At 31.2% G+C, this 24,000-nt stretch overlaps 1 protein-coding gene across 2 annotated transcripts in view; it reads right to left on the reverse strand.

Moving 5' to 3' along the window:
* Nucleotides 1-24,000, reverse strand: part of LOC107440232 (metabotropic glutamate receptor 1-like) — a 256,108-nt gene that overhangs the window by 62,594 nt on the left and 169,514 nt on the right. For both annotated transcript variants that reach the window (XM_071181257.2, XM_043046352.3), the window contains one exon: nt 618-687. The gene's annotated coding sequence lies outside the window, so the exon portion shown is untranslated. The remainder of the gene's footprint in view (nt 1-617; nt 688-24,000) is intronic.

Genomic DNA, 24,000 nt, shown 5'->3' on the forward strand with positions numbered 1-24,000 from the left:
GTACTATTTTTTAAGTGTGACTTTTTATTGAATCATAAAGTATGCAGTTTATGGTTCAATAGCCCATTGTGCAGCTCTAGTGCGACGTAAATTAACAACAACAACAACAACAGCAGTTTATGGTTATACATCGAATAGAATATCCGGCATATGGCCCCCTCAGCTTATACAAATTTTAATGCCAAACTCTTCAACAATACGTTTAACATGAATTTTGCTGAATTTCACTTACACAACGCTTAATTCAAATTGTGAAAATCATGTAATAGTTGGCATAAAGTTAAAAAAAAAACAAATAAATAAATTTTAAAAAAAAACTTGAAAAAGTTTTACGGATGCTAACCTTAAGATACAAATTGACAATAACAGCATAATATTACCACATTTATAGTAAGTTTTAATCATTTTGGTCCAAGGTTGCTCCAGGGAGTGTGTATCAAAAGGAGCTCTATGTTGCAATGATTACAATTATCAAATGAAATTTGTTTTTTACCACATTACTATGAGTTAACAAATTTTCAAAGTATGTTTGAAACTTTAAGAACAAGCTTAGAACTTCAAAGATAACTAGAACATTACCTAACTTTTAAAATAAGTAAGTAACCTAAAAATCATACCTGCCAGGTAAGATAATGAATTTGCAGCCCAAATATTTCAATCAGTCAATAACAGACCATTTCTCTTTATCTGTAAAAAAAATTAAATTGAAAAATACAATTAACAGTATAATAATTAATTTATACATAAGGTATCTATCGCAAATTATAACGATTCATTTTAGTAAATAAAAAAATTAATCAAATAAGGTTATTAATTAATTAATAGTCTTATTTTACGTAACCATCATTGTTTATGTTGCTCTTGCTTGTTTTTTTTTTTTAACTTGTATTTTTTTTAAATTTTAAAAAATATTCACCTGCTTAGCAATAAACTATCTACCATGTAAACAAATGGAATATGCAATGCTCATCAATAAGTCTGTTATGGAATTTGCCAAAAAAAATTAATATCGCGAGTCATTAAATGATTTTAAAATTACGCAAGCTCAATAAAATTGAGCAAAAAATATCAAACATATTCTTTTAAATAATAAGTAATACTCATTAGCAGAGCCCGGAAGTTCAGGCAAAATGCCATAAATGCCCTTTTCTGCCTTTTTTAAATGTTTTCTTCTGAAAATGCCTTTTTCGTTCCTTTTGTTCATAAATGCCTATTTCTGTCTAATTTAAAATTTTTCTGCAAAGCTTTTTGTGCTTTTGACCGAGCATAAACGCAAAATGAAGAAATTTTGAAGTACAGAAATGGTTGACTGTTATCCAACGGATTGTAATTCATTTATAGAGATTAGGACTTTATTCCTTTTGTCTTATTAATATTTTCTCTCCGTCTCTTCGTGGCGTCACCTTCGTCGTGGCGTCACCTTCGCCCGATGCGCTTTGCAAGGAGAGAGAGAAAGGGAGTGAAAAGATTGGAGTTATTTTTACTTACAGTCAATAGAATTTATTCTTACTTACGGCCCATATAGCCAACACCATCGAATAACTCGTATGCTCTCTTATCTACAAAACGAATTCACCAAGCTGGTTGAGCACATTGTAGCAGGAGCAAGAAAAAGTTTTCTAGTATACTAGTTATTTCTAAAATGCCTAAAATAAAAGCCTGCACAAGCAGAAAACTGGACAATTTTGTGAAAGAATTTGGGTCGGATATGTTTTCTACTGATGGGAGCATTCTGTTTTGTAAGGCATGCGAGAAGTCAGTAAATTTTGAGAAGAAGTATTTTATATCTCAGCACTTGGAGACATCTAAGCATAAAACAGCAAAAGATAAAAAAGATGGGAAAACATCGACTCTGATTTCCACCTGTTTTCAATTATCTTCTCGCAAATCGGAATTTGCAATGGATTTATGCAGATCATTTGTAAATGCCGGCATTCCGCTGTGGAAACTTGAAAATAAAAGTATACGAGCTTTTTTGCAAAAATATACGAATCAAAGTGTGCCCTGTGAATCAACTTTAAGGAAAACTTATTTAGATGACTGTTATACCGAAGTTCTTAAAACTATTCAAAACGAAATCGGAACGAAAAACATATGGCTATCTATAGATGAAACGACAGATGTAACTGGACGATATGTTGCGAATGTTATTGTTGGTGTTATGGACCCATTTGAAAAACATAAAATCTTTTTGTTGACATCTGAACAGTTGCAAAAGACTAACAGTACTACAATTGCACAGTTGTTCACTAATGCACTGGCTTTACTTTGGCCAAATGGTACTGAGCATGAAAGAGTGCTATTATTTCTTACAGATGCAGCCTCCTACATGAAAAAAGCTGGAAATGCCTTAAAAGTTTTATTTCCTAATATGATCCATCTAACGTGCCTTGCTCATGCATTGCACAGGATAGCAGAGGAAGTAAGAGGTCTCTATCCTGAGGTAGACTCGCTTGTTTCTAGTATGAAAAAAGTATTTGTGAAAGCCCCTTCAAGAGTTCAAGTGTTCAAAGAAATTGCACCAGACATTCAATTACCTCCTAAACCGTTCCTTACGAAATGGGGAACATGGATTTCAGCAGTCTCATACTACTGCACAAATTTTGAGGAAGTTACTCGAGTCCTTACCAGCTTTTCGGATGAAGAGGCAATATCCATAAGAAAAAGTAAAAATCTGCTTAGCAGTTCTAAAATTAAAAATGAACTGACTTTTATTTCAACTTATTTTGGGAAGCTCCCTGGAGCCATTGAACACATGGAAAAAAGAAATATGTCTTTGTCCGAGTCACTAAAGATTTTCGACAATACTATTGAAGAACTAATGTCTGTGCCTGGACCATCTGGTGACATAATAAGGAAGAAATGTGAAAACGTCATCTCTGCAAATACAGACTTTGAATGCATCAAGGACATTGCAAAAGTACTTTCTGGTGATACTACAGTTGAACTTACCATATCTCCTACCATGGCAAGTTGTTTTAGGTACGCGCCCATAACTTCTGTCGAAGAAGAAAGATCCTTCTCATTGTTTAAAACTATATTGACTGACAGGAGACAAAATTTCTCTTTCGAAAATTTTGAAAAGCATCTAGTTGTGATGTGCAACAACAACCAATCATCAGAATAAATCTGCATACAATATTATTGTAAGTACGAGTTTTCAATTTTTATTTCGCACCTACGCAGTTGAGGGCTTTTTTTTGTGCAATTATGTCCACTTCTTTTGTACTATTGCTACGACAGTCGATTGAAATGAATATGTAGATATACCGGATACTTCTAGCAACTTTTTTTATACCTTGGATACCTATATGGGCTTTTAGGCATTACCAACTACCATTTTGCTCCAATTTTAAGTGCCTTTTTTAAGTGCCTATTTCAAGCTTTTTAAATGCCTTTTTGCCTGCCTATTTTTGCATTTTTTATTGCCTGAAATTCCGGGCTTTACTCATTAGCAAACATATCAATAAAATTCGTATTAACAGACAATATTTTTCCTTAAGAATATGGTATGCATTCATTTATTATCTTAGAATTTACTTACAAAACTAAGCGTGTTGACATGGAACACTTGGGACAGTTCCCAAAAATTAATAGATCCGAAACACCATTTTAAAAAGATGAAAGAGTTGCAAAATACCTATTTTTAAAAATAAATCTCTGATTCACTTGCTTAAGGTATATAAATGTTTAAAAAAAAACAACAGAAATTTAACAGTAGTAATTTAAAACTTTCATTTCTATTTTAAACATTTATAGACTCACTTAGCTACGGATTCACCATTTCGTGGCTTTACATTACCACCATCCAAAAGCATTCCAGAAAATATGTGAGCAATAGAATTCTTAAAAAACAAGATGGGCTCTAAATTCCGTTGATAGTTCATTATCATAATTCTATTACTTTGAATCGATGCATAATTAAACCTTTCAATTCCAAAACGTTTAACGTTATTATGTTGCAGCTATAAAAAAGGCAACAGATTTGAATTATATAAAAATTATGTTGGCCTTTATCTTATAAATGAATTAGCATATCAGTATACTATAACATAACAACCATATCACTACGTTTCCTCAAAAAATACTACTCCATATTAGCTCCAATTTAGATAATGTTTCAAGATATATTTTAACAAGCACTGTTTAATATTATCACATCTCGGAAAAGAATTTAATCATTTTGATCCAAAATTACTCTAGGGAATGCGTGAAAAATAGAATTCCCAATCAACAAGATGGGTTCTTTTCATAACTTTTGCAGAATTCTCGAGTTTTGAAAGATTAATGTGAATAGCTGGAAATATCTCTTGATTTTATCCATATTTTCCTTCTTGATATCCTACTATTTCCCATCTGCTTTATCTCTAAAGAGATATTCATCAAGAAGTTAAGATGAATTACTGAACTTTAGCAGCGCTTGGTATTATTGGTTTATTTTAACATCTATGGGACAAAGAACAATTTGCTAAGTGTCAAACAACTCATAGAAAACGTTATGTCTTAGTAATTCAAATATTAATACTACTTACTTGTATAAAAACAACTTCGTTTCTGTATATAAAATTTAATGAATATACTTACTTCATGATTCTTTTTTTTCCTTCAAAACTCTACATTTAAACGAGAAAAAAAACTGTAAAAAAAGTAGTTTATGGAAATATCTTTCCGTATAGATCTCCGAGAACTAACAATATTTACTCCTTTATTTCTTTTTCTGCACTTTGTCAAAAAATAGTCATGATTGTTATTTACTAATAAAAAATTACATATAACGCTGCAATTATCCTCTGTGAGAATTATATACTTCAAAAATTGAGATAATTTATATATATATATATATATATATATATATATATATATATATATATATATATATATATATATATATATATATATATATATATATATATATATATATATATATATATATATATATATATATATATATATATATATATATAATAGCAAAATACAATATAATTTTTATCGAAGCGCTTCAGTAATGACTTTTTGGTAAAAGTTAACAATAAAATATGGTTTTTATTACCATACTGTTTGGCAGTAAATGCGGTAAAAATAGGTAATTTTAAACAGAAGTCAGTAATTTTGACAGTGCTTGTATAGTTTGTGACAACGAAAAAAACGTTCATTTTGATAACTTCTATATTATTTAGCAAACTTGTTTACTTATTAGCCTTGTTTCTAATCGGTTATTTGCTTTATTTCCTGCGCAAGCTGTGAATTAACACTTACCAACATTTAAATTTATAAAAAATATTAAATATAAAGGGCGAAAGATATATGATAAGTAAAGAGCACAAATGCCTAGGTAAGGCTAAACTAAATCAGTAGCTTAACTATTACTAAATAAATACTACATCAGGGTAAACATCATGGATATGTAACAGTAAAAAAATAAATTTCGCTTCGATTATGACAGTCCTGAGCTTGTCTCTTGTCAAATTGCAGAACAGATAGCATGAAATGAGAAAAATAGCACATAGACGTTGAACCCACTACCTCTACGCTTCTGAGAGCTTGGCAGATGGATAACACCCTGTGGCAATGAAGACTATAATATATGACTCTCTATATGCTACTCCACTAACCGCTCTAAGGCAAGGCTAATATGTAATGGGTTCGAATTCCGTTATAACATTCGATGTATATCCTTGATGCATTTCATAAAACTGTACTATTAGCTTTCCAAACTGAAAAAAGTTTTTAAACCGTTCTTTGTATTAACAAAACGATGTACGTAAATACCCACAACCCTATAAAAGATGGATAAAACAGTCACCAAATTAGAATCTTTAAAACACCTAAATTAAAAACTTGAAGCCTTAATTCTTGCCCCTTTGACCACTCTCATAATTGAGAAATTATATTAAAATAAAAAATAGTTAACAATCATCTATCACTTATCAACAATATAAATAAACTGCCATTTTAAATAAACAGTAGAAGTGTGAACAGATTATTCCCCTTCTATTTGGATAGAATCAAAGACATCAAATGGTCAAAATTGCCAAATAAATGGTACAATTATTTATAGTTCTGAAGATCATTTGGATAATTTAATCGTGATGATTTAGAACAAGGCTTAAAAACCCTTTATTTGGTTACATTAACTTTTGAGATTTGTATTTGTCTCCGAATGTATTGTAATAAAAACTATAAATTTGAAAAAAGGAATTTCCGGTAAACCATAACAACAGCTAACGGCAAAATTACTATATGAATAGTTTAATTCCTTGAATTGCGATTTTTTTAACCAGAAATGTCTTTACCATTACAAGTATGCTAATTTTACCAGAATTTTTTTCTCCGAGCAGTACCAGTCGACTGAGATAGTCCCGTGATGAGCTATGGTGCCTATCCATATAGTTCCCTGTAAAGGGTACAGTAAGTGTCCGCAGAAACACTAATTTTAATATGATGTCCAGGCAGTCATGTGGAGTAAGAAGTCTAGAGATTTTCTTTAAAAATATAGCTAACTATTGTTGAAGTCCTCGGTTACTCTTGATTATAGTTTCAAACAATATTGCTCTATAATAGGCATTTATAATTACAGAAAATTTAATTTTTTTTAAAGAATAGCTAATTACATTTTAGCATATCTTAAAAAAACTCGGTGCATAAAAGATTTCGTATATGTATTGTTGGCACAAAATAAAACTCTTACCAAAATTAATAAACACAGTTTTAAAATCCACTTTTTTTATGTTTTATATGGTTTTAGATGGTTTTTGAAGCATTTTTTGTTAATTAATTACGATGAGCCAACATATTTATTACTATTAATGGACGTTATTTTTTTGTATTTTAATGCCAACAAGAGGATATTTCCACGTGTTCTACTGACACTCACAATACTTTTTGCCGGCAGTATATAAACTACACTATAGAAAATATGATTAGAATGATTTTTTCTTTAAATTTAAATCTTAAAAAAAAGATGCAGTTATTTTTTGATGAGAAAAATGCAATCCGAATTGGTGTCAACATAAAAAGCGAAACCAGCAAAAACAAAATTTGTGTGTATTTTTCAAACGGTGTTTGTTAAATACACGCTACTTTTTTGTTTTTATCTTAAAAAATTATGGCTGTGGATAAATTAACAAATGCTTTGCAAATCAGAAAAACTTTTTCATCATTTTCATCAGCAAAAGCAGATTTATAAATTTTCCCAGAAAACATTTTTTTTAACTTTCGAATTATTTTATTTTATTTTGATCAATGAACAATTTTAGAAGAAACGTTACTGAGAATTTTCTTATCAGTAAAAATTAAGTTGTTTTCCCAAAAAATGGAAACGAATAAATATTTTGTACCTGTTAAAACAGCACCTAGTAGTACCTATTACCAAAATGAAATGTCATTTACTTTACAGTGGTGGGGGATTTCTTACAGTCCCCCCAAAACGAATAAGTATCTTAATTTAGTATATAACTTATTTTTACTTTTAACTCAATTACAGTTGATCTTCAAAAAGCTAAATTTAAAGAAACTAATAATTTTTAAACCAGATAAAGGATATTTTATATTTTGAAGCAAATATCTCGCTTTATAAATTAGCTTTGTTTAAATATAACCAGAAGTTTTGACTAAGCATAGCAGACAGTTTCGATCATTTTTTACATAGAGAACATGACCAGTTCAGAAGAAAAGAAGAAACACTTATTTTGTGTCAGTCCATTCAAGTATGATGAGATAGTCTGATACGTAACAGTTAAGTAATTGATCTAGTTTAGCATTGTCCTAGAATAACGAATAAAAATAATTAATATTAAAGAACGTACAGTAAACTCTTGTTTTGATTCAAAACAGTTGTAACATAAACACTAATGGTTTTGGATCTACAAAAGTGAGAAAATCTTCCTTTTATTATTATAGATTGTGGCAGACTAAGCTATTTTTCTGTTAAGGAAATCCTAATAATAAAATACTTAAGCTTCCCCTTTTTTGAAGAAAGGAATCGTCCTTTTTAAAGGACACTGGGCACAAATAAATTAAGTATGAAATTGATAACAGGAATCAAGAATAAATCTGTCTCACAAAAATAGAAAGAAAAAAACTAAACAACTAATAAATTATGAAATAATTCAATATTTTTACCCCGCATTACATATTTTTATTTATTATATTTTAATAAAACAGAACAATATATTATATTTAAAATATTATATCATAAAGCAATATCTGTACCGTAACATTATTTTATGTAACTCCCAATTCAGCATCATTATCAAGATTATTCCATTTTTTTTTTTAAATATACAGATTTTAAACTTTTACTAGAAATAACTAACATACGTAATAAATTAAAAGTATAACAAAAAACAAGTGACTCGATTAAAAAACTAATTTCTGCACTGATTATAAAGGACAGTTTATTTATTTAGTCATTTAGTTTATTAACATATGGTTAATATTTCTGGGGGGGTCGGTTTCATAGAATTCTTGCTAGCTATGAAATAGCATATGTTTTGCGGAAAAAAACATGGCATTTGTTTTAACAAAAGTGTAAAATCAAATATTAAAAATATTTAAAAAATAAACTCAATATAGCTTTTGATTTAAATGGCATCTTTAAGAAAAAGAAGTGGGTAGTTGTTCAGAAACTTGAAAAATATCTGGAATTCTTCGAAAAGACAATTACTTCTTGTGTCAAAGCAACGTTGACACCTAGCGGTGAAACTGAAAAGCATTCACTTGGAGTGAGGGAGGGGGGAGAAAAAAAAGAGGTACAATTTTTATCATTTTCTCGCTAGACGTGTTGAAGTAAAGATTTTTTTTTTCAGCTGCAATACCTATCACTTAATGTTAGCTGAAAAAGATTGTGTTTGAAGATTATATTTACGTTGGGAGAGAAGCACAGATTTAATAAAATTTTAAATTTGATTTTCTTTACTTTCGTAATGCCCGAGAAAGTCTTTTTTTTTTCAAAAAAGAAGTAACGCATAAAAATTACCACAGGTATTATTAAATTATTAAAAGCCTAACATATTTAAGGATAAAATCAATTAGACGCCAAAGCTTCCACTATGTGAACAACTTCTTTCTTTTCATTCGTCGATTAATTTAAATTTTATTAACCTATCACTAAATATAAACTATGATCCAATATGAATTTTCATGATAATGAAATATATTTTTTAAATATTTAAATTTTGTAATAAAAATAGGCATACTGAGAAAAATGTAACCTTTTTTCTGATTCCTTTATACTCAATAATTTAATGAGAAAAATCTTCCTATTCATCTTAATACATATGAAATCTTAAGATGATTATGAAATTTTCGATTATGAGGAATTTGTTTGTTATCCTCCTGAACCTGAATCGTATACCCGCAAGTGACGTCATCATAGACAAATCGTGGCATCTGTCGATTCAGAAGGTAATCAGATTCAACACACGCGCGTTACGTAGCTTATATGCATCCAATTGATTCAAATTTAGATCACATGGGTAGGACTAATCACTTCACTTCTTTTCGTGTTGCAAGTATCCAATTGTAGTAGATGAGATATTATTGCTAATATATTATATATTATAATAATATTAATATATTATAATAGTATCGTTGAATATTATCTAGCTGACACCCAGCTAGTGGATACTGGTATAACTGTTGAAGCATTATCGAAAATAATAAGAAAAAAATACGTAAATAAGTTGAAGAACCTTCCTGAAGAACTCAAAGAACAGAAAATGGCAAACGATAAAGAAATTGATAACATTGTAACTTGAAGTTAACAGCTGAAAAGAAGGATTTCTGAAGTTTAAAACATGAGAAGAAAAAGACTATAAATAAAAGACCAATGAAACAGAAAGTATCTGCTGACTTTTGCTTTTCACATACGCATGCGCAAATTCTCTGTTAAAATGAGCAAATTCTCTGTCATATGCTGAACAGAAGCCTTTTCTCGGTTTTGTTAGAGCTGCCGCTTAAAATTAAAGCACTATGTGAATATAATAATTAAAATGCATAAATATAATTGTAGTCGATCAATATAATAATTGAAAAATTTAAATATTAAGATTTACATTTTTTAATTATTTCGTTGAACTTTTATTGAATTTTAATTATTATATTGAACTCTTAGCTTTACCTTATTAATTTTATATTAATACGGAACAAGCATTTCCAAATTTTTCTTATTAACTACGGATTCCATCATTTGATTTTTCCGTTCAATAAAAATGCAGACAATAGTAATTAACAGTATTAAAACAATATCTTTTTTATTTTGAATAGAAATTCATGACTTCCTAGCTTAAATTAAAGTAAAATTGGAAAAGTGAAAAATGAACTCAGTTTAAAGGAAAACAATATTTTCTCGATACTTTGAACAGAATTTGGAAGAAAAAAAAGTCGACATTTTGTAACAGAGAGCTTTCATACAATATTAAATTCCATACGTTTACGTCATCCTCCGGCGTTTTGCCAAGTTGTATCTACGAAAGATCTAATACTGGCATTTTGAAATGTTGTTTTTCTTTTTAATAAAAGTAAATATCAGTCAATTTAAAGTAAAACAATGAAATTTAATATAGGTGTAAAGAAAACAGCTACTCATAACGACCGATAAATTGAGATGAGTATTGAAGTTAAACAAAAAAAAATATTATGTGTTTTATTAATAAAATCATTTTTGTTTCATATCAACTGCTACAGGTAAGTAGTCAGTGATAAAAATTTATTGTTCCCAAAACGTAACTAAACTGCTGTTTGTAGAAAATGCAACACCATGAAAGAATCATCAGAATCAAATGAAATTTAATGCAGAAACGACTTGTACTGATACAAATAAATGATGAAATTTTCAAAACAAAAGAAACAAATTAAGCGTCCGAAATCAGTATTTGGTGCAGCCACCACGCGCTGCAATAAGTGCTGCTATACGACGTGGCATGGAGTCAAACAGATGTTGAATATCTGCTTGAGGAAGAGAATTCCATATCGCTGGTATGCGCAACCAAAGTTCGTCTTTGGAAACTGCAGGACGCGGATCACGAGTGAGACGCCGACCAACCATATCCCACACGTGCTCAATAGGCGACATATCCGGCGAATAAGCAGGCCAAGGAAGAAGTTGCATGCGTTGTGCTGAACAGAAGTCTCTAACAGTCCGCGCAACATGTGGGCGTGCATTATCCTGCTGAAAGATAGCTCCAGGGATGCCTTGAAGGAAAGGAACGACTTCGGGCTGTAGCACTTCACGGACGTATCTGTTGCTATTGAGATTACCCTCAATTCGTATCAAATTGGATCGTCCATGATACGAAATCGCACCCCAGACCATAACTCCGGGTGTTCGACCACTATGTCGTTCAATAATACACTCAGGAAGTCAGCGTTGACCGGCATAACGTCTAACACGAACACGGCCACCATGGGTCCACAAATTGAAGCGTGATTCATCTGAAAAGACAACTTGGTGCCAATCAGCTCGCCAGTCTCTGTGCTCAAGAGCCCACTGCCGACGCAGCCGTCGATGATCCGCCGTGAGGGGAATCCTGTATAATGGCACCCTTGCACGCAATCCACGGCGCAGCAGACGACGACGAATTGACGAAGCCGACAATTGTACACCTGTAGCAGTAGACCAATGTGCTGCCAGCTGCCTGGAGGAAGCTGTGCGATCATTCACCGCCATGCGGAGCAGGTGTCGATCATCGCGCTCTGACGTCACCTTCTGTCGTCCAGTGCCTGTTTTTCGAGTTGTTCGGTGCTCGTCGGTCCACTGCTTCCAAACTCGCATCACTGTGGAACTGTTCCGCTGCATACGAGCTGCTATTGCGCGATAGGAAAATCCTCCTTCTCGAAGGCCGATTATCCTCCCTCGTTCAAACTCCGTAAGTTGCTTGAATTTCTTATTCTTCCGTCGTGGAGGCATACTCAGGTCTCACTAAACGTTTGCCACTAACAAATAATCATAGACTATTTTCAACGTCCCGCTACAGCACTTTATTTATACGCTTTCAGCATCAGTTCAGAGGGCGCTGCGCGCGCCACGCACGCGCGATGGCTCTGAAACTTTATTAATTTGCATAATATCCTATAATTGACATTTGCTGCGAATTTCATTTGATTCTGATGATTCCTTCATGGTGTTGCATTTTCTACAAACAGCAGTTTAATTTGTAACTATTTATGGGTAAAAAAAAGCAAAAGAGACGTCTTTATTTACTGCCTTGAAAAAAATATGGTCGAAATTTAATTAAATTTCCTTAATTTGGTAAAATTTACCGTATTTCTGAATCTATGAGAACACCAAAAAGGTCTGTAATTTTTTTTCCAAATCGCTTTTTGAAACACTCTAAAACTCTATAAAAAATTAACCATAAAAGATGGTCTTATAGTATTAAATAAAATTTAGTAAATGTGGTAAACTTTAACAATTTTATCATAATATCTTAGAGCTTAGCAGAAAAACCATTTATTTGCTTAAATTTTCCATTTAGTATTGTATTGTTTGTTGGAAAAAAAAATTTTTTTGCATTAGGAAAATTATTTTAATAAAAAAAAACTTTTTTTTTACAAAAAAACTTTTGTATAAAAAAGAAATTTCTACAAAACTGTAAAATATACATGAAAAAACTTTTTTTAACACGAACTGTTAAATATAAATGAAAAGCAATGGACTTTACTTTTGCATAATTTGGAGAAGCAAATTTACTGCAAAGCAATAATTTTCTCTATATATAATGTCTGATGAGACCAGCTATTTTCAAAATGTGTTTTGCAGAACCTGGGGTTCCATGGAAAAGTCACATGGTTTCCTGAGAGTTTAAATTTTTTAAATCAGTTATAATTTTTTGTTCTATATCAAAACAATAAATCCTGATTTATTTCATAGTTTGGATATTTTTATAAAATTATTTAAGCAAAATGCTAGTAAGAAAGGAAACGGCGAAATTCATGAAACATTGCAGCAGTATTTCTTGTTAAACTTTACAATTCAAAATAAAGTGACCAAATTCAAGAATAGTAAATTATGTTTCCCTGATTTTTATAAGAGTTATTTTTATAAGAGTTATTTTTCAAAAACCATTATTCTACTTACTTTATTCATTTTCAGCTAATGTTTGCACCAAAACAAATTCAATCAAACAAATAAACTAGATACCACTCCAGACCTGCGAATTCAACTGTTTAACATAAAACCTATTATTTTAAGAGTTTTATTGATAAAGCAATTTTTGAAAAAAAAATCCTTTCTCCACATTTAATATTATTAAAATAATTTATAGTCTTTTTTTTCTCAATATGTTTATTGATGCTAATAAATTTTATTTATATGTTGGGGAACAACTAAGTTTGAAATTAATAATTATTTTTTAAATTGCAGAAATCTCTACCTTTTTCCACCCAATACTGACAGTACAGTGTCCCATCAAAACCATTCAAAACGTGCCCACACTGATACCTTCATACCACAATGATATACATACAGTATACTCACAAAACCGTACCTCTGCAAAACAAAATTTCTTATTAATACACGAAAAAAATATTTATACCCAGGGCAAGAAAAAATATTGTAACAGAAACATTGTAATTGCATATATTTACAAAAACCAACTTTTAAATTCCTCTGCTTATTGTCAAAGTTGACATAAATGAGCCTTAGGGGATAGAGCGTTCGCCTTCCAATGAGGTGAACCGAGGTTCGATCCCGGTAATGGCTGGTAGATACGAATTCCGCATCCGGTTTGCACCGACCACAGTGCTGAAGTGAAATATCCTCAGTGGTAAATAGATCATGAGTTAGAGTCCCCTTGCCGTTGGGCTAACCGTGAGAAGTTCTCGTGGTCTTCCTCTCCATGTAACCCAAATGCGGGTTAGCTCCATCAAAAAGTCCTCCACGAAGGCAAAATTCTCCCAATACTTGATCCAAGAATTCGCTTGTCTTCTGGATTGGGTTCAAAATTACAAGGCTACGGAGTTGAACATTAGTAGTCGTAAACACAAAAATTGGGTCAGCTGTTCAACGACGGTTATAAAAAAAAGTTAACATCGATAATACTTGCACTTTTTCTGAAAGATGTGGTCACCCAATACTAACAGAAGGAGAATTGCAGATATGACATAGATTCACCCCTTGCATCTACTGCACTCTTTTGTATGTCTAACACACTATGGTGTTCTGAAAGTTCATGAACAGAGCTTCCAAAACGTCCAATGAGAATGCTAATTAATTTATGAAAACCAGTGAATCTTCAGTAACGGAAAGTTTTCGAGAGCACTTAACCCACTCCTTATTCGGGTCAAGCTCAAATTCTAAAACAGTGGGGGTAACCAATGATCAAAAGACTTTCAAGTAACTTATCTAATACATCTTTATATTTTCAACAAAAGAATATATATATTTATTAAGTTTCTAAAACAGATTACATCCACGAACTGTCCATCCGACAAAATCAGTGCCAGTTCCATCAATATACCGAGACAAATTCTCCCGGGTAAAATCAAAGATGTCAGCTTTAATTGGGATGCCGATTCTTTCACCTAATCCCCCATCCATTTATCAATATCTATCTTCGTCCCTAATAGGAAAGCAATTTCTTGCAGGCACTTTTTCTAATGAAGATGCTGAGCCTCTACATATAACCGCCAAAGGAAAAGAGCAAATGGTCATAAAATGAAAAAGCTGGTTTACGTCCTGCGTCATTAACACAGACTTCATACAGATCGGGGTTATACATCATTCTTGCCTGGCCTTAATACTCGCGGCTCATCAATTCTCCTTTGCCAATTATTTGTTTGTTTATCGCCAAATATATATTATCCTTGCCAGATGAAAGCAATTGGGGTTTTTTTTTCAGGAAAGACATCCAAAATTTGTTTTTGCACACATGATTCAATTAATTTGTCGCGATCGATTTGTTTTACTTACACCATCCAAAAACTCAGCTACTCATTTCTTAAACTGGGATAATATTTCAAAAGGAAAAAAAGAAGTAAAAATTTTTAAATTACATTTTCAAGTAGACTTAAATAGAAAATAATTTTATTTTTATAATGCACATAAAAAGATAAACGTAGAGCAGAGCACTTTCGAGAAACACGGAAGGAATTTCTGGTGATGGTAGATGTTTTACGTAAGTTACTCACTGGTATGTTTGTGTTTCAAGTCTGGGGAAAATAATTTGTTGTCTCTTTTCAAGTCTTTTAAAATATCTTATTTCAAAAATGTTGGTAATTTTTTCTTTTTTAATTTGAGTTCAGTAAATTGTTTATGTCATTAAATGATCCAAATTTTAAAATTATGAAACAATTTACTTTTTATAAGATTATGAAACAAACGTTATTTGTATTAGCATCAAATAATGAGTTTTAGAGGAAGATAGAGCATTCCATCTAGTTCAAATCTGATTGACAATAAATTTTCCCAAATCAGCGATGAATTCTGCCTGTGTGGTCAGAATTAGAATTGTCATCGAGCACATAGCTCGAGTTAAAATATAAGCAGACTAGCTAATCGGAAAGTGGACAATTGTTTCCCTAATGTTCTCTCAATGGGGAACTTATAGCAATAAATTCTATTTGTAGTGGTCAACTGAATGAAACTTACTTTATCCTCAAGAATAGGGCTTTCGAGGAAATATGAGCGCTCTATTTAATTTGGAGAAGGTCAAAATTTTGATTGGTGATCCATTATTTTTAGCGATGAAATTATGATCAGTTCTCCATATAGCGTTCAGGTAACGATTGAAAATTGTCTATCGAGCTTGTACCTCTAGTAAAATACGCTACTCAGAAAACAGTTAAAATGTCAAGCGTAATACTTTTTTTTTCACAGTCAAGGGTAGTTGATAAAAACGTAATAATAGCACAGTTGGTTATTTCCCTTTTACCAAGTTGTTTCAAAGTATAATTGATTAAATATTGAATGTCTTACATTGTTTTGTTAATTATGAATCGACATTTCTTCTTTTAGATCATTTTGCAACAGATATTTTTATAATTTCCAGATGAAGTCATTAGAAACTATACATAGATACCTTCCATATTTTAAATTATATTTGTCAAATAAACGTTATCGAACAATTTAATTTGAAAACAAATGTAATTTAAATAACAATAATTCAAGTTTTAATGCTGCTATTTTGGTTTACAAAATCCTATTTTGTTACTTAAATATTAATTTATGACACCTTTCTTTTCAGTACTCTTATTTTTATTATTTATGGAAAAAGAAGAATTTTGTAAGGGATTTTTAAATGGAGTTTTAAAAACTATAACTTCCGATTTCAGGACATGTAATTTGCAGCTAAATATTAATATTAACAATTATGAAATTTATTCATTCTGCCAATCCTTTGTATAAGATTCTTTTGCACTGAAAAATGATATTTCGTAAACAATTCCTGATGTTTCTATACAAAATTTATTGAATTCCTTACTTTTTATTTTAACATGATTTTTAAAAAATAAAAACATCGTTAGTATATTTTTTTGAAAAAGAAAAAACATGAACAACGCAATTATACATGTAGACAACTTTTGAACGTTTATTCTACGCCAACTTTTTAAAAAGTAAGCATTTACTTTCCTTTTTATATTAAAGGTCGGGGACACTTTAAGAATTTTGAGTTCATATATATATACTGCAGAGTTTTACGATTCCATACGAAAGAAATAGTTTGAAATGTTATAGCCCCATTATTTGTGTTACGTCGACGTTTTCCGATTATCAATGCAAAGAAAAAAATACATCACAGCAGATGTTACTTGAGAATCAAATTGTGGAAATTTCTTTTGCTTGGAGTTCGAATCACGTAAGCCCATCTATCAACCATTTCTGATATTACATAAATATGAAACTAGAAATCTTACTAAAATGTTATAACGCCAGAGAGAAAAAATTTTGGAATGGAAAGAAAAATATTATTAAAAAGAATTCTTACGTTTGAAGAAAGAAAGAGTTTTGAAGAGAAATTGAATTTTTCTGAATTTCAATTTACACCGAATCGTTATCATACCTATATTAAAATCAGAATATTATTTTTTTACATATATATATATATATATATAAAGAGAGAGAGAGAGAAAGAAATAGATAGAAAGGGAGAGGAGTAAGGGCAGTGCTCTCTAATAATCACCTAAGAATATCAAACAGTCCATTTGTACCCACGGTCTCTTTTTATAGATAATTATTAGAATCCATCATAAACTCATGAAAATTTATTTTTTGATATAAATAACTTATAAGCATTTTCATTTAATTTTATCAACAGCAGCACGTAAAGGATCTCTAGCCTATACTGCAGCCTTTTTTTAAAATACCGACCTAAAAATAGTTTTCTTCAACGTCCTTGTAATTTGCTTATGTTCTATATCTTCTTCAAGCCTGTCTTTGTGTTAAGTAAGAAATATGTAGTGAAAGAATTTAAATCTTTGTGAGAGAATATAGAATGCGTCATTTAAGAGATTTGATGCTTGACTGAATTGGCTTACTCGAAATAGAATGGAAAGAACAGTTACTACCGCAAACAAATGCCATGTTTCAATAACCAATCAGGATCGAGATACCCGCACTACATCACTTGTAGCATCCCATTGTCTAAAGATGTCGAAATCTGTTTAAAAAAATTACATCAGGGAAGTAGAACTGATAGGAAATCAATGAGAAGTCATATTACAAAATATGCTAAAATTTTCAATAAAATTTTGTTTTCCAAAATATTTTTTTGTTATAATTTCAACGATCAGTACTGTGTGCCGCAGTTTCAGTATGATTTCCAAGAATGTGTTGATGAACTTTATGATGAGTTTGAATGCAAATAAATGCGAGATAGACTAAAGTGACTTTGTTAGCTTAAACAAAATTTGAACTTATTTTCTCCTAAATTCAACCGAATATATACAACGTTATGTCTCGAACTTCAACAAAACATTCTTTCAAAATTTTAAGAATTTTATGTCTTTTCTCCCTTTCCCTTCTATCTTCCACCATCCCTTAAGGTTATGGCTTTCTTCCTGTCTGAAGCTTTAGGGCCCATTTCCTGAGATGCGTTCATGCTCCCCTGCAGATTTTTATGGGAACTGCAACGTCGTTCTTGTGAAACAACTGATTACGCAGTACCCCAGAGACTAATGCTCTGTCTACAGTTGTTATCACAAAAGAAATTATAGCGCTCCCTAGAAAATTCTGTTTAAAATCATTTGTTTGAAGTTTCAGATATAAAGGGAAACAGAAATTAATTGTGTAACATAAATTTTGTTGTATAATACTCATTAAGTGTTTAATTGTTTCTAATTTTAAAGTTAGCTGCTCATTCTTTAAAACACTTAATTTATTTTGTAATAGTATATCCTATTCCTTCGTCACTCCGAACTTGTCATTTCGTTTGCTTCAGAATGAAAGTGGAAAAAAAAGTCGATGTGTATTGAACTCTAGAAACAAGGAGCTCATTCTGAAGTAAACAACATATAAAAGATGATAACAGAACAGACCTGAATTCAAATCTGTGTTGTTTTTATCATCCATGCTAATTATTCTCTTGAAATTAAGCATCTTGTTTTGTTCGCTCGAAACATGTCGACATTTTCTCATTATAATTTTTAAGCAAATGAAGTTTTCAATCACAAGTACATCTTTTAACTTCAATAACTAAGAATACTAATTGTTTTTTCAAAAAATATCTTTCCCGATGGCTACAGCCAAAAACAAGAACAGGAGCAAGAAAAATTTAAACAGAGAAATTAACAGCAAACATAATATTATTGAAAAGTTAATGCGTTAACCGAACCTATAAGTCCTCTTTCTTTCCAATATCTCGATGATTACATATATCCATCAAATAATGTAGTATATTTATATGTACACTCTTTGTATATGTACATTCTTTGTATATGCATGTTCTCCCCTATGTATATTCCATGTCACCATGGAGAATTCCACTCCATGTTTCGTTTTGAGAGACAAGAGGCAGGCAACCTCGGTAAATTTGCCAATGCAATAGAGATGGGCAGCAATGCAATCATGCCCGGTAAATAGAAAGAAAAAAAAAGGGGGGGTCACTGCTTGTCGTTTAGGTTTGCCAGGTATACCTAGAAGACATTTATTTTTTCCATGTTTGGTTTATGTTTCAGTTAAGAGTTTACTACTAATACGACTACTAATACAATAATTTGATTAATAAATAGTTTAGAGGTGTTCTCGTTTTGCAGTGTTTCAGAATAGTAAGTGGCATCAGCGCTCAGCATCTGCATAGCATGTAGTGTTTCAGCAAAGGTATCCAATTTAGTCAGAGATTACTTTTCGCCTGCATTACCATATAAATTCCAATAGACAGAGATCGAGAAGTAATGGCCCAGGAGATAATTCGTCTTCCAATGGGTTCAAAATTATTAGTCTACAGAGTTGAATATTAGCAGTCGTAAACCCAAAAAATTGGGACAGCTGTTCAACGACTATTATAAAATAAAATGGACAGACCTCGAGTGGTGATGGCTCAGGGGATAGAGTTCGCTTTCAAATGAGGTGAGCCAGGTTCGAATCCCATTCGATACAAATTCCGTATCCGGCTCGCACCAACCACAGTACTAACCTAAAACATCCTCAGTGGTAGACCGATCATGGGTTAGATTCCGCTTGGGTTAGTCATGGTTATCGATCATGGGTTAGCCCCCACAGTTGCCGTCAGGCTACCCATGGGGGCTTTCGTGATTTTCCTCTTAATGTAACGCAAATGCGGGTTAGTTCCATCAAAAAGTCTCCCTAAATTTCTTCCAATACTTGATCGAGGAGTTCCCTTGCCTTCTGGGTTGGGTTCGAAATTACAAAACTAAGGAGTTGAACATTAGTAGTCGTAAACCCAAAAATTAAGGCGGCTGTTCAACGACGGTTATAAAACATAATATAAAATAAAATGGACTGGGATCCATTGCAAAATACGCTTTTGCTGAGAGCAAAGCCAAGTTAGCAACTACTGGCATTCAGAAATTTCAGTTGATAGTGGAGCCTGAATCAGGCTGACATTCAAAAAATATTATAAGTTAAAAATTAATACTCTAGTTCGAAGCCTCAGTCATCACAAGAAATAACGTAAAAATCATATAGTTAGCGAATAATCTGATTTATTATAACCGTTGTGTGTATGTAACGGTTATTCGTGACTTTCTAAGTTGCGTTTTGCCCATTTATAGTTGTTTCTCTCTAAGCTGATTATGAGAATAGAGCAAAATGCCAACATGTATGTCAATATAACTGCCAACCAGGTGGCCGAGTGGCTAGCGTGCCAGATTGCGGAGTCGACGGTTGCGAGTTCGAAACCCGCTCAGAGCATGGATGGTTCTTTCTTTCTCTGCGTTCTATGTCCTTTTCCCTTTGTGTGATTGTGTGAATGTTACCCACCCTATAAACGGGCTTGTGTTTGTGTGACGTGGTCGACGCTGCTCCACCGCCGTGGTTTCGCCACAGGTGCCCACTGGGTAACGAAAAGAGAGTAGCAGTCCTGGCATATGAGGCCAATGGGACAATACATCCCAAGTTCCCGCCATTAAAAAAAAATGTCAATATAACTTGTGAAAATGAAAAGCACTCATGCTCATTTTTTTAATATTAGAAAAGGTTGATGTTGCTGCAAAAAAAATTGAATTTTTTATTAATTTTTGTGATTGTTATCCAGATGGAAAAATTTCAACTGATTGGTAATTTTTAAAACACTTTATAAATTTCTTAAATTTTTGAATTCTTAGTTCATTTCAAATTTTAACTAAATTTTTTGGCAAAGTATATGAAGTTACAAACTAAAGCTTTGTATTGTATCACATCACTAAAATTGTAGCTTTTTTTAAGTATTTTTTGTTGGCAAAAAAGCCTTATAAACCCTCTTAAATAGTTAATCAATTAAGTTGTTAGTAAAAATTAATAACTATAAAATTTATCGCATAGAATAAGCAATTAATTATTGCCAAAATTAAAAAATTCTTAGTCAATTCAATTCGTATTTTTGACAAAAAATTTTTGAATTAAACTTGATTTAAAAGTCTTAAACATATTGTTGTACATTCATGATCTGAAATGGTCTTCTTTTTAATTGAAAATCGAAAATTTACGAAAAAAAATCTTAAAATGCGCAACTATCGGAAGTTTTATTTTCTTCAAAAATAAGGGTTTTTTTTCGATATGAAATCAAAAATTAGGTGAAATTAAATAATATAATAATATAATTAATAAATATAAGAAATTAAATAATATAATAATATAATTAATTAATATAAGAAATTAAATAATATAATAATATAATTAATTAATATAAGAAATTAAATAATATAATTAAATAATAAAACAAAGAATTAACACGTTTGCCCTTAAAACCTGATTAATCAGATTTCATGCTTAGTGCGTTTTATGCTTGATCGAGAATACTAATTTTAACTAACTTAAAAGAAAAGTAAATATGTTTGGAAAATTAAATAAATAAATATCAGATATAAAAAATTTTCTCCTAACATATGACTTTTTACATTTAGTTACTTAAAAGTAATGTGAAACAACTTAAAATATTTCAAATATAATTTCAAAAGAAAAAAATATTCATATTTGTTAATTTGTTCAATTCTCGATTGCAGCCGAAAAATTTCATGTTTAAAACAAAATATAACAAAAATTCATGGTACTGAACTGGATTTATGTTAAATGATAAAGTAAAGGTTGTCTGACAATAATGACTAATAGCCTTCAATAATCCTAAACAAAACTACATTTGAACAATTACAAAAGGAAAAAAGTAAAATTGTTTTATGTTTTTTAAAGGCAACGATGTCATTTGTTTGAATGTTTAAAATATTTGTGACTGTACACTTAAAATATACACGAAGCATTTATTCCGTGGTGAACTTCACATATATTTCATTACACTTTTGTTTTTCAATAATCTAAAATTCTTTCTAACTACAATAAAGAAATTACCATTTACTGATGGCTTCTTTGTAGTTAACAATGCACCAATAAGGAGTTTCCCTTTCTTCTTTTCATATTTCTGCATTTAAAAGAAAATTTTCTTTAAGAAAATAATTAAATTTGTTCAAAAAAAAACGTAAGGTGTTGTATAACATGCATGTATAACTCACGTTTCATAGCATAACCTTTATGTATTTTTAACAATATAATATTTATTTTTATAATATTAATATTTTGTTTTTACACGTGAACAATGAATTCCCATGTAAGATAAGTTAAAACCATCTAACCATTTGACATCACTGTAAGAAAAAAAGGTCCTTTAGAATTAAGGAAAAATGTGTCAAAATAGCCCGAAACAAATAGTCGAATTTGAAAACACATGTATTCATAGTAAAGTATAGTGACATGCTCAAAACAGATGCTCTCATGTAGCACTTATTTTCCATGTAACGCAAATGCAGGTTAGTTCCATCAAAAAGTCCCCCACAAAGGCAAATTTCTCCCACTACTAGAACCAGGAGTTCCCTTACTTTCTGGATTGTGATCAAAATTACAAGTTTACGGAGTTGAACATTAGTAGTTGTAAACCCAAAATATTGGGTCAGCTGTTCAACGATGGCTATAAAATAAAATAAAATATGCTATCTAGTTTGAGATAAATAAAATCACTTGTTACATTGCGTAAGTTTGCTTTTTTTTGTCACTTAACTATGTTAAACACGAATGTTATTTTTGTAGATAACCTTAAATATATTGATACAGAATGCTATTTACCTTATGTGAGATACAGTAGAACCAAATCAACCTTTTTTAGTAGCGTAAATTTTCTTTTTTTTTCTTTCTTTTTTTGCCATTTAACTATTTTAGCATAACATTTACTTTTCGTAGAAAGCATTAGTTTGTATTGATCAGCATGCTACCTGCTTTACGTTATATCGCAGAAGTAAAACTAACCACTTGGATTACAATACCAGTTCTCATTCCATTATTTGCTATTTAATCAATTCGCGCACAGTTGTTACTTTTTGTAGATAGCATAAAATTTATTACTACGGAATATCTTCTACTTTATGAGGAAATGAAAATAAATATTTATTACGTGTAATTACAACTATAAAGTTAAACACCCTCTCTGTTGATAAATTGGTCATTTAACTCAAAATCAACAAAAGGCAAACGTAATTAATACCGAAAAGAAAATTCCCGCTATAAATCAACATAATCCCTCAAAAAAGCAAACTGCATTGTTCAACTACAAGAACTCCAGTATCTCTCTGGAAGCCAGTACTGCTTTTTGAAACTTAGTTTTCTTCAGAAAAGGGGAAAAGCCGTGAAATCCCTTACGCCCACGCTGAGCAAACAGTAGTCGAAAGAATAAGAAATAGAATGCCCGCGGGGGTACAAGAAAACCCTCCAGAAACATTTAGGGTGATAATGCACGAAGATCCACGTGGAAAATAGTTATTGATTGTTCAGGGGCTATGGCTTTTTCTGTTGGTTATAGATAGAGCAAAACAATCATTCCACGAAGCACGAAATTCCAATTGATTGATTACCTTTTGAACCGATTCTTCGATTTCTTTTTATTCTGTTTTCCTCAGTTTGGAATCTGAAATCGATTTTTTTTTTTTACACACCACCCTGGCATTTTGAAAAAGTAATCCCACCCCTTTCTTCGGCAAATGGATTTTTATAGCTTTTACTTTCAGAGGCTTTTTGAGTTTTATGGAGTTTGCCGCTACAGTGGATTTTATCTGTATTAGCTTTCTGTCCTGTATCGTCGATTCTTGTCTTGAGTTAGATGTCCACTAATCCATATGTTTTGCCAAATGCAATGTCAAGCTAAGCTTTTTCCTTAAGTTTAGCAATACTCAAGATTAATTCAAAAATAAATAAAAATCAATCAAAAGATTTAGATAAAAATGTGGTCGTCTGAATGCTTCGTTTTTGTTTTATTTCAAATTTCTTTCTTTCATCTTTCCAAACGCGTATTCAGCTTAAAAGAACATTTTTCAAAAAGGAAAGTTTGTATTTTAAAGATTTAATAAAATGGCTACGATGTATCAGTT

This window comes from Parasteatoda tepidariorum, chromosome 8 (genome assembly GCF_982258835.1).
Source record: "Parasteatoda tepidariorum strain Cologne lab strain chromosome 8, Ptep-v5.0, whole genome shotgun sequence".
NCBI classification, from domain to species: Eukaryota; Metazoa; Arthropoda; class Arachnida; order Araneae; family Theridiidae; genus Parasteatoda; species Parasteatoda tepidariorum.